Here is a 9,287-nt window from a genome sequence, read left to right on the forward strand (position 1 = left end):
AGCTGGGTATGTTAAGCCCTAGAGTAGCTGGGCTGCGGCTGATGCTTCAGAGGCTTAGGTTCCCTAACCTCTTAATGAGGGAGGCTGATTTGAGCCAGGCCTGCTGACATTCTGTGCAACCTTTGTCCCCCACTATTTTGAGGCCAGGAGTTCAGTCCGCTTTAGTAGCTGACAACCTGGTTGTCCTGGTTTCTATAGCTTTTCCTTTTGTTACTTAAGTTTTTCTGCTACTACTTGCTAATTCTAGTCCTGTAGGCAATGCTGGAGGAGTCTGATTGGGGTTCTGACCTGTGGACAGTTTTTGTCCCTGGCCAGGACCTGAAGGGGCTATGAGGGTCAGCTGGCAGTTTTCTTTCAGCCTTTGGGTGTTTGCGGTGGTAGGATTTGGGGGAGGGGATGATTCTTTGCAGTGTTCTATCCGATTTGTTAATGCAGAAAGTCTCTAGCATTCTTTCTGCAGATGGTAGATGAGACTTCTTGTGGAAGGTTTATGTGGTGAGGTGCTGGAAGTTTGTATTGCTTTGCTGCCTTCTCTGCATGGTGTTTCAGGGTTTCACTAGAACTACTGGAGACCTGAACAAGAATGGTATGTCTGGCCACCCAAAATGAGGCCTCTGGAGCAGTCTTGCCTTGAGCCTCATCTGCCACTAGATCCTTTTGGGGAACACTCATTGGAAACTACTTTAAGGCTTTCTCTTTACTGAAGACTTGAGTTCAGCTGTGCGTTTTCACAGTAACATGCCCTGGGTTCACACACTCACTCACATACATCTTGCTGTACTGCCTGGTAAGGCAACCATCACACTCTGAACAATAGGCAGACCTGGAGTTAGTTTATCCCATGCATTGCTAAACTGGGGTAATGGCAGTGAAAACATTTAGCCATGGTCAGTCAACGCAACTGATAGATGATAGTCCTCTAATCCCTTCCCACAAGCCCCGGGCATCCTATCCTGTGCACTAATTGTGCACATTGCCTTCATAAAGAACAGTGGCTGATGGTCTGATTATTAGGGCAAGCTGGATCCTTTCCTTTGGCACCTGACCCACCATACCAGCATGGTTAATGCCACCAGTGAATTTCCCGGGCCTAGACCACTTACTCCTGCAATCGCCAGCGTGGGTAGACACCCTGTGAATGTGAGAATAGAACAGTGCAGTGAGTTGTGGCACTATAAATCTCAGGCTAGTGCCCACGTTAGCTGTATTGCTTCTCACAGCCACATAGAGCACCAGTGGGGGTGTGACACAGCGTGCTAACATTGACAATGTGTTTGTGCTTTAGTTGGTTAGGCTAGCATGTGTTGACTGACCCATGATGGCTTACGCTGTGGTTAGTCAGCAGCGAAGACAAAGCCTAAAGGCGCAGGACTGTGCTGTTAGTTACCAGTACCTCAGACCTACAAACCCAGTGCAAGCCAGAGCCATTAGTGAGCATATCTGTGCATTGTAAGCAGTCTGCTTTAGAGCTTCCTTTCAAGTTGTCCAGTTCAAACAGCAGCATGTTAGTGCACTAACCCACTTGGGTGCCTGTTACAGCCTGTGGGCCATGGGGTCTGTGCATTGATATTGCACTCCTGGGAGCTAGGCAATTAGGTGGCTTTTCTCACAAATGTCTTGCCTTGACCCATTGTAGCTCTAGGAGCGAGCTGCAGTCAGGCCTAGTGAGAGTCACTGGAATTGCTGCTTCACTGGCTTTAAGAGATGGAGTTTGTTGTAGCTGCTACCTCTCCCTGCTGGACCCTTGCTGCACCGTCCCTCACTGGGATACTCTCACAGAGCTCTTGCTGCACTTAGGGTGGACTGAGACCTGTCCCTTGGGGAGTTAAATGCCCACTGAGAAGCAGACTCCAAGCCTCGCTGCTGCTGCCGCCTCTTCCTGGTGTCTGGAACCCGAACTTCAGCCAGACTCTCCATTGCTCCACCCGGAGATGGCCACAGCAGGAAGTGACCAGTAATGCTACGGCACGTCCCTGTACAGCTGCATCGGGCATAGGCACAAATGGTTTATCTCTCGGTATCTTCCCTGGCAGCTAAGCATTTGGGCAGCCTCATCTGCCGGGGGCAGAACAGGCGGTGGTGCTTGTGTCCTGCCGCTGTCCCTGGCCCCTTCAGGGTTTGCTTTCCGTCTCCTCGCTGCAGCAGCAAACAGCAGCGTTTGAGGTTCACGCTCGGTCGCTCATAGGTGTTAAGAAAGCCAGTATGGGAGACTTCCAGTGGAGCCAAAAGCAGCAGGGCTCAGCCTACTGTGAAGGTGGCACTCCATTGAAAGGCAAATCAGCCCTTCTCCTGTACAAGGGCAGAGTGGTGGATCTAATGAATGGGAATGGATGAGGGCAAGGGGAGGAAGAATCTGGCAGGTGAGCCTCTTATGCCCTTTTCCAAACTTCTGACTAGCTCTGTCCATAAGTATTGTACTCCTGTAGCCTTGAGCATTGCCCCAAGAGCTAGTGGGTAACCTGTAGTGAAGCGTCCAGCCCTCATTCTGATGTAGGGCCTGGTGGAGAATTCCATGTATAGAATCACTTTACATAGTGTGGGTGGGGGACAGCTGTGTTCTGAGGTGGCCCTGTCCTTCTGGGTGCGTGCCTGAGAGAGTTAGCAGGTAGGGGATGCAGGGCTGTAAGCACAAGGCCTGATATAGTACGGTGCTGTGTGGTGTCTCTTCATCCTTATAGGCTAGTTGAGCTCAGGCCACACTTAATTATTCCATTCCTGGATTCAACCACAATTGTTCATAGTGTCGAGCTGCTCAGTGCCACGAAGGATTCTGTGCACTATCAGCCTGTGGAGCCAGCAAGAGGCAAACCCATTGCCTTTGTGTACACCTGCGTTCAGCAGCTTCCTTGAGGCACTCTGTGGATCTGTGATACCTTCAAGTGGCCCTAGTCTTACTGTCACTAACAACTCTGAATAGCCAAAGCTTATTGGAACCCTTCACTCTCCCCTTTGTCAGGTTGTCACTTCATGCTACACTGTCTTTAAATTAGCAAACAAACCATCCTGACGAGAAACTAAAACAGAGAGAGGGTTCTGGAGACCGTGTATCTTATAAATGATGTGCATACTAGAAGCATGCAGCACTAATCAGCTTTTCCAAAGGAAATACCTAGAAAGATTTTATTTAGGCCATGAATTCTTATTTTTAAATTTAGTTGCTTATTTATTGTCCTGCTCCAGGTGGTATTGCCCTCAGAAGTCCCTGTGCATTGCAGTGTGGACCTGGGGGGGCCTCAAAAGGCAAAGGCACTCATACCAGTGTGATGCAGTAGCTCTGAAAGGACTGTCTTGAGCCTTGTTGGTTTATTTCTGATCAAAATAAAGGGAGAGTTTGGATCCATCATTTATAGTTGTGGGACATGAGCATGAGGGGGATAGTTTGGGATTCAGGTCTCTTCCCCCTACCCAAACTCCATCTGAGGTAGGAAAATGGATTGGTGTTGTGATTACATTAAAAAGCTTGATGATGATAAATTAAATCCTTGATCCACTGTGTAAGGCTGTGTCTATATGGATGGTACCATGTTGAGTACAGACACTGCGCACCCCGCTGGCATGATAGCAGTGTGAATGGTGAGAGAGAGTTTAGGCAACTAGAGTACCCTGAACGCCCAGGGTGTATACCCTACATGTTTCTACACACTGAAGCAGTGCCTCCCATGTCTACATTGCTGTTTTTAGCAGTGTAGTGTCCTGCTACCTCCCCACTGCAGGGAAAGGTTCTTGCGGGGAAAGGCTCCGGGAGCTCCCTATTGCCAAAGCCTTTCATGTGCCATGTAGCCACATGGGTAGTGCCTGTACTCTGCATGCTGCTGTAATCATAGACGTAGCCTAAAAGATGGATTTCGTGGAGAGGTCTGTCCTTGTGATAATCAGTCAGTGCATGGAACCCACTGCCACCCCTCCTCTCCACCTGCAGTAACACGTTCTGTGGGAAAAGGGATCCCTCTCAAAGCACCAAGGCTACTTCACTCCCTGTGCCTGGGTACATCCTAAGGGAAGAGGTTCTGCATGGGACAGTCTGATTTAGTCATTGTGCTGACAGAAATGGGTGGTGTCAGTGACTGACTGATACACACCTTGGTGCTGAGGTGAAAGGAGGGAGCCCAGGTGTATAAAAGGCCAAAAGGGTGAAGCAGCTCCTTGCAGAGCTGTGTTCATGGTGGTCTTGCGAAGGCTATTGACAGCATGTTTCATGGCACGTAACTTGGGGATGTTTGCAATCAGCTGAGTGCTGTATGGTGAAGCACCAGCAGTGCCTAGAGGGGGATTTAGATGCTTGGAGGATGCATCAGTTTGGAAGGAGGCTTTTTCATTAGACTGCAGAGATAGTAAATGGTCCCATGATCTACTCTTTCCAGGACAGTATTGTAGTCATTCTCCACTCCCTCTGGAGGATGGCCCCAGCCTCTTTGCTCTCATGGTGGGATGCCTGCACCAACATGCGAAGAGTGTCAGCCTGTTGCTCACAAGCAGGGTTTCTCTGTTGCTGGCACAGGCCCCCCGTTCCCACAGCGTAGGCAGCACCGGCTGGCATAGGTTCCCACACCTGCCCCAGCTGCACTCTCATTCAGTCATTTCTCATGAAGTTTTTTACTTTTTAAATCTCTGCTTTTTGTTTGCTCTCCTGGTGATTTCCGAACTATTACAGGCTCTGTTTCCATCTGTGCTAGTGAGACTGTGTAGAATGTGCTAGACTAGGGGGAAAGTTTGACAAATAAAGATCTGTAATCCTTTGCTCTGTGTCTCGTGCAGTTTCTGGTGTCTGTTTTGCTGGTGAGACCCAGCTCGTGTTCTGATTTCAGCTGGCTGCTGGGGCTGTGCACTCTGATCTGAATGTCCCTGCGCCAGCCTGAGGTGGAAGAGGCAGCGCATGGACGCTGCCCTGAGTCTCCCAGGATGCTGTGTGAGGAGCTCCCCCGCACTGCTCCCACAGGCTGGGTGTAAGGGCAAATGGTGCTGCTGGCTCCTAGATAGTCTTGAAGGGATGCAATAATTGAAGAGCTCATCTGGTGTAGAAACCATCCCAAAGGTAGGAGCCACTCACCACCAGTCCCTTCCTAATCAGTACAGGAAATAGCCCACCTTATTCTTGCTTCCCACCCTACCTGTATTCAGGACTCGGATCAGGCAGCTTCCACCAGTGTCAGCAGTTCCTGAGGATTCTAACTCTAAGTGTACAAACTAAAGGGTTCCTGGTCTCTCTGCCTTCTGGTCACCCATTCCCACAGCAGCTGCTGAGGCTTGCTTAGGGTAGCCAAACACTTCAGGAGCAAGCTCATCTCTGCAGCATATGCCACCAGCACAGTCATCAAAAAGAGGATGGCTATTCCATTGTTCAGGCTCCAGCCAGGGAGCACCTGCTGATGTCAGTTCCTGTGGGCTTGGAGCTATCCCACGACCATACCTATGAGACACAGCCATATGCAAGATCTTGTCTCTAGGCCACACAGCATGGGAACTGCATCCTGGATAGCAGTGACTCAAAGGGATTTACAGGTCATGGTGGAAACCAAGGGACTATGAGCTCCCAGCACCATGCATGTTTGCTCTTAGCCTCTGATGTTAAGATGTATATGCAGGTCCAAAAAGAGTTAGGAGTGATGAGATGGAGTACTTGTGGCACCTTAGAGACTAACCAATTTATTTGAGCAAAGCTTTCGTGAGCTACAGCTCACTTCATCGGATGCATACTGTGGAAAGTGTAGAAGATCTTTTTATACACACAAAGCACGAAAAAATACCTCCCCCCACCCCAAAGTGATATAAGCTATTACCAGCAGGAGAGTGGGGTGGGGGGAGGTATTTTTTCATGCTTTGTGTGTATAAAAAGATCTTCTACACTTTCCACAGTATGCATCTGATGAAGTGAGCTGTAGCTCACGAAAGCTTATGCTCAAATAAATTGGTTAGTCTCTAAGGTGCCACAAGTACTCCTTTTCTTTTTGCGAATGCAGACTAACACGGCTGTTACTCTGAAACCTGAGTGATGAGATGTTACTACTACTGTATACAGCACTACTGTGGCTTTTACTGGGATACTGTGTCAAGTTATGGGGTCACAACTTAAAAATATTGACAAATTGGAAGGTCAGGAAAGAGCAATAAGAATCACAAAGTCTGGAAAACCTGTCTGACTGTGAGACTAACGATGTTCAATAGATTGAGCTTCATCAGATAGAAGTTTAAGCGGTGAGTTGATGATAGTCCAGAAGTACCTATGTAGGGAGAAGATTTCTCATTTCAGAGGGTTCTTTAATTCAGCAGACAAAGGCAGAACAAGCTCTAGTGGAAGCCTGATCAGTTCATACTAGGAACAAGGTGCAATTTAGGTGTTGGAAATTATCTATTGGAGCAATGTGCTGATGGACATGGTGGCTTCTCCATTGCTTGAAGTCTTCACATGAAGATTTAGAAAGACAAAGATCTGCTCTAGCTCAGTGAGAAGTTCTGGGTTTGCTGGAGGAAGTGCTGGTGGAAAGTCTCTGGCCTGAGTTATGCAGGAAGTCGGACTGGATGGTCCCTTCTGGCCTTAAAATAGTATGCCCTCAGCTCGTACTGTGCATGGTACTAGTCACCCTATTGTGAAAAGGTTATTGCAGAATTAAGGGGTGTGGGGGAGGTCGGAGGAAAACGTAACCAATCTTTCCAGTCTCTTTGGATTTATCTTAGAAAGGAGAGGGTAAAAAGAAATGATAAAAGTATATGAAATAATAAATCTTTAAGAGAAGGTGGATGGACTTATCTGTCTGTCATGATACAGGAGGCAGGAGACATTAAATTAAATGGTGGGAAATTCAAAGCCAATAAATGGAAATGCTTTTTCATGTACCAATTAGTGGAACTTACTGCTACAGAATGTCACTGGACCAAAGAATTTAGACTGAGTATGACTGGACATTTATATGGATAACAAGAATACCAAGAGTTACAATAATTAATGCAAATAGAATTCTGAAAGGGGACCTTCTCTGTCCTGCAGCTGCCCACTGGTGGCAGGGGCTGGTTGCTCCATTCCAGCCAATGAGCATCATATGGGTGCATTTCTCCTATAATTTTGGCTCAAACCCAAGGATAACAGTGTCACTGACATTAATGGGGGTGGGTGTCTCCCAATTGCAGCACACAGGCTCCTGAGTGGCCTTTAAATGAGCGTTAGCTATTTCTGCTCTGAGGGGGGCATTCCCCCTGCATGACCAAATGCTTGCAGCATCAGATGTGCTGTGCTAAAGGAAAAGCTCCATTTAAGACTTTAATTGGGAAGGCTAATCTACTGCCAGGTGGCTACATTAAACTGGGACAGAGCACAGCAGGGCACATGGAGGGAATACAAGGCAGATGGTTGAAATGAGAATGGGTATTTTAGATGCTTTGTCACCCTAGCTTGCCCTGGCTTTATACCTCTGAGCTAGAGTCTTGTCTGTTTATAACAACACTCAGACTGACATTGTTCATGAGGTTCCCACCCTCCAGTCCAGAGCTGAGGAGCTCGGTGGGAGGCAGCTCTCACCTGGGCCTAGTCTTATTTTAGGCACATATGTACTGTCAGACTAGATCAAAGCCAAGGTCCATCTAGCCCAGTGACCCCTCTGTGAGCAGCACCAGATGCTTCAGAGTAAGGTGTAAGAACCCCACTTAGCAGATGTGGGATAACACCCACCCTCAAGGGCTCATCCTAATCCCTAATTAGAGATTGTTTTAAATACTGCAGCATGAGGTTGAACAAATGTCCTGCCCTCCCCAGAGGTGAAAGAAAGCCGGTATGGCATACTGGTAAGAAAGCTGGTATACAGCCAACTGTATGGGCAAGGCCACTGATGGGGAGGGCACAAAAGGGGCAGCTGCCTCACAGCCTGGCAATTTAAAAGGGCCCAGGGCTCCCAGCAGTGGCTGGATCCCCATGCCACCAGAGCCCCAGGCAGCATGGGCTGGGCAGCACTGAAGGGCTGGCTAAGGGAGTCTGGCCCCAGCCCTGCCCCTTCTAGGGGCCCAGAGTTGCCCCCTCACCCCGGCCACCCTGCGTACTGATAAGTCCGTTAAGTTACGTTCACCCCTGGCCCTCCCTTGCTGCCTCCAGAGGAAAGTGGGGCTAGAAATTGTTGGGGGTAGAGAACATGCAACCTGTGAGAAGTGCCAGGAGGGGGCACTCCACCTGCCTTATTCTGCTTCCGGGCCACAGCATCTGGTGAGAGGCTAAGTGCAGGTCAGTGTAAATGGAGAAGGGGAGGAAATTTGACCTAGAGCAGGGTACTGCTTGAACGGTGTCCCCATTTCCATTACATCTTTAGTATTCCTGCTATTGCAAGAGCTGTACCCAAACCTGTCCTGTAATGGGGCCATGGACTAGCTGTGGACACTAACTATTCCAGTACTGTTTGTTGCTCTCCATGGACTAGTGCATACCATTCCTCCCACCAGAAAACTTGGGAACACTCCACTGTTACAAAGCAGCTCTCACCTGCCTCTGCCAACATAGCTGTGTGCACAAGACAGTGAGAAGGAATCATGCTAGGCTGGCAACTGCTCTGTGCATTGCCCCCATGGCTCATGGGCCCTGATGGCCTGAATCCCAAATGAGGGAGTGATGGTACTTTTTGCTTTATGCTTTAGAAGAGACAGTGAGTGGCAGCTGAGCTCACAGCTGTGGGCCATGGGATCTGCTGTCTCACTTTTGGCAGCAAAAGTAGTACTAGAGCAATAATCAGCATGGACCTGCTTACTTATGGAATTTAGGCATGGGGGTGCAACATGAGACTTTCACCATATCATTATTAATCAATTGGGGTATAAATATTGTACTTACATTTCAGTGTATAGCACAGAGCTGTATAAACAAGTCATTGACTCTCTGAAATCTTAGCTTGTACTGACTTCCCTAGTGCTTTTTAAGTTGTAAAACTAGGCAAAGAGCTAGCTGAGTTGATGTCCCCCCGTCCCCCCCACCCCGAAGACCTGTGTGTATCCCTAGGGATACATGTACCACAGGTTGAGAACCACTGCTCTGGAGTGCCGCCCTGCCTCCTCTCTCTGCAGCAGAACCAAAGGTGTTTCTGAAAACGGACCCCGGAGAGAACATTCCTCTGCTACAGCTCAAGGGTTGAGGGGAGGAGTGTCTCATTTAATCAGTCAGGTGCCAAGCTCTCGGTCTCCCTCCCTGCCAGGGGCCCTGGGGGGAAACCAGCCCAGGGGCACATGCCACAGCTGTGCAGCCTGTGTAAGAGGACAGTTGTGGGGCTAGGGTGCCACCTGCTGGTGAATGGGCAGCCGCACTCAAGCAGCGTTCTGAT

This window comes from Natator depressus, chromosome 9 (assembly GCF_965152275.1).
Source record: "Natator depressus isolate rNatDep1 chromosome 9, rNatDep2.hap1, whole genome shotgun sequence".
Classification (NCBI taxonomy): Eukaryota; Metazoa; Chordata; order Testudines; family Cheloniidae; genus Natator; species Natator depressus.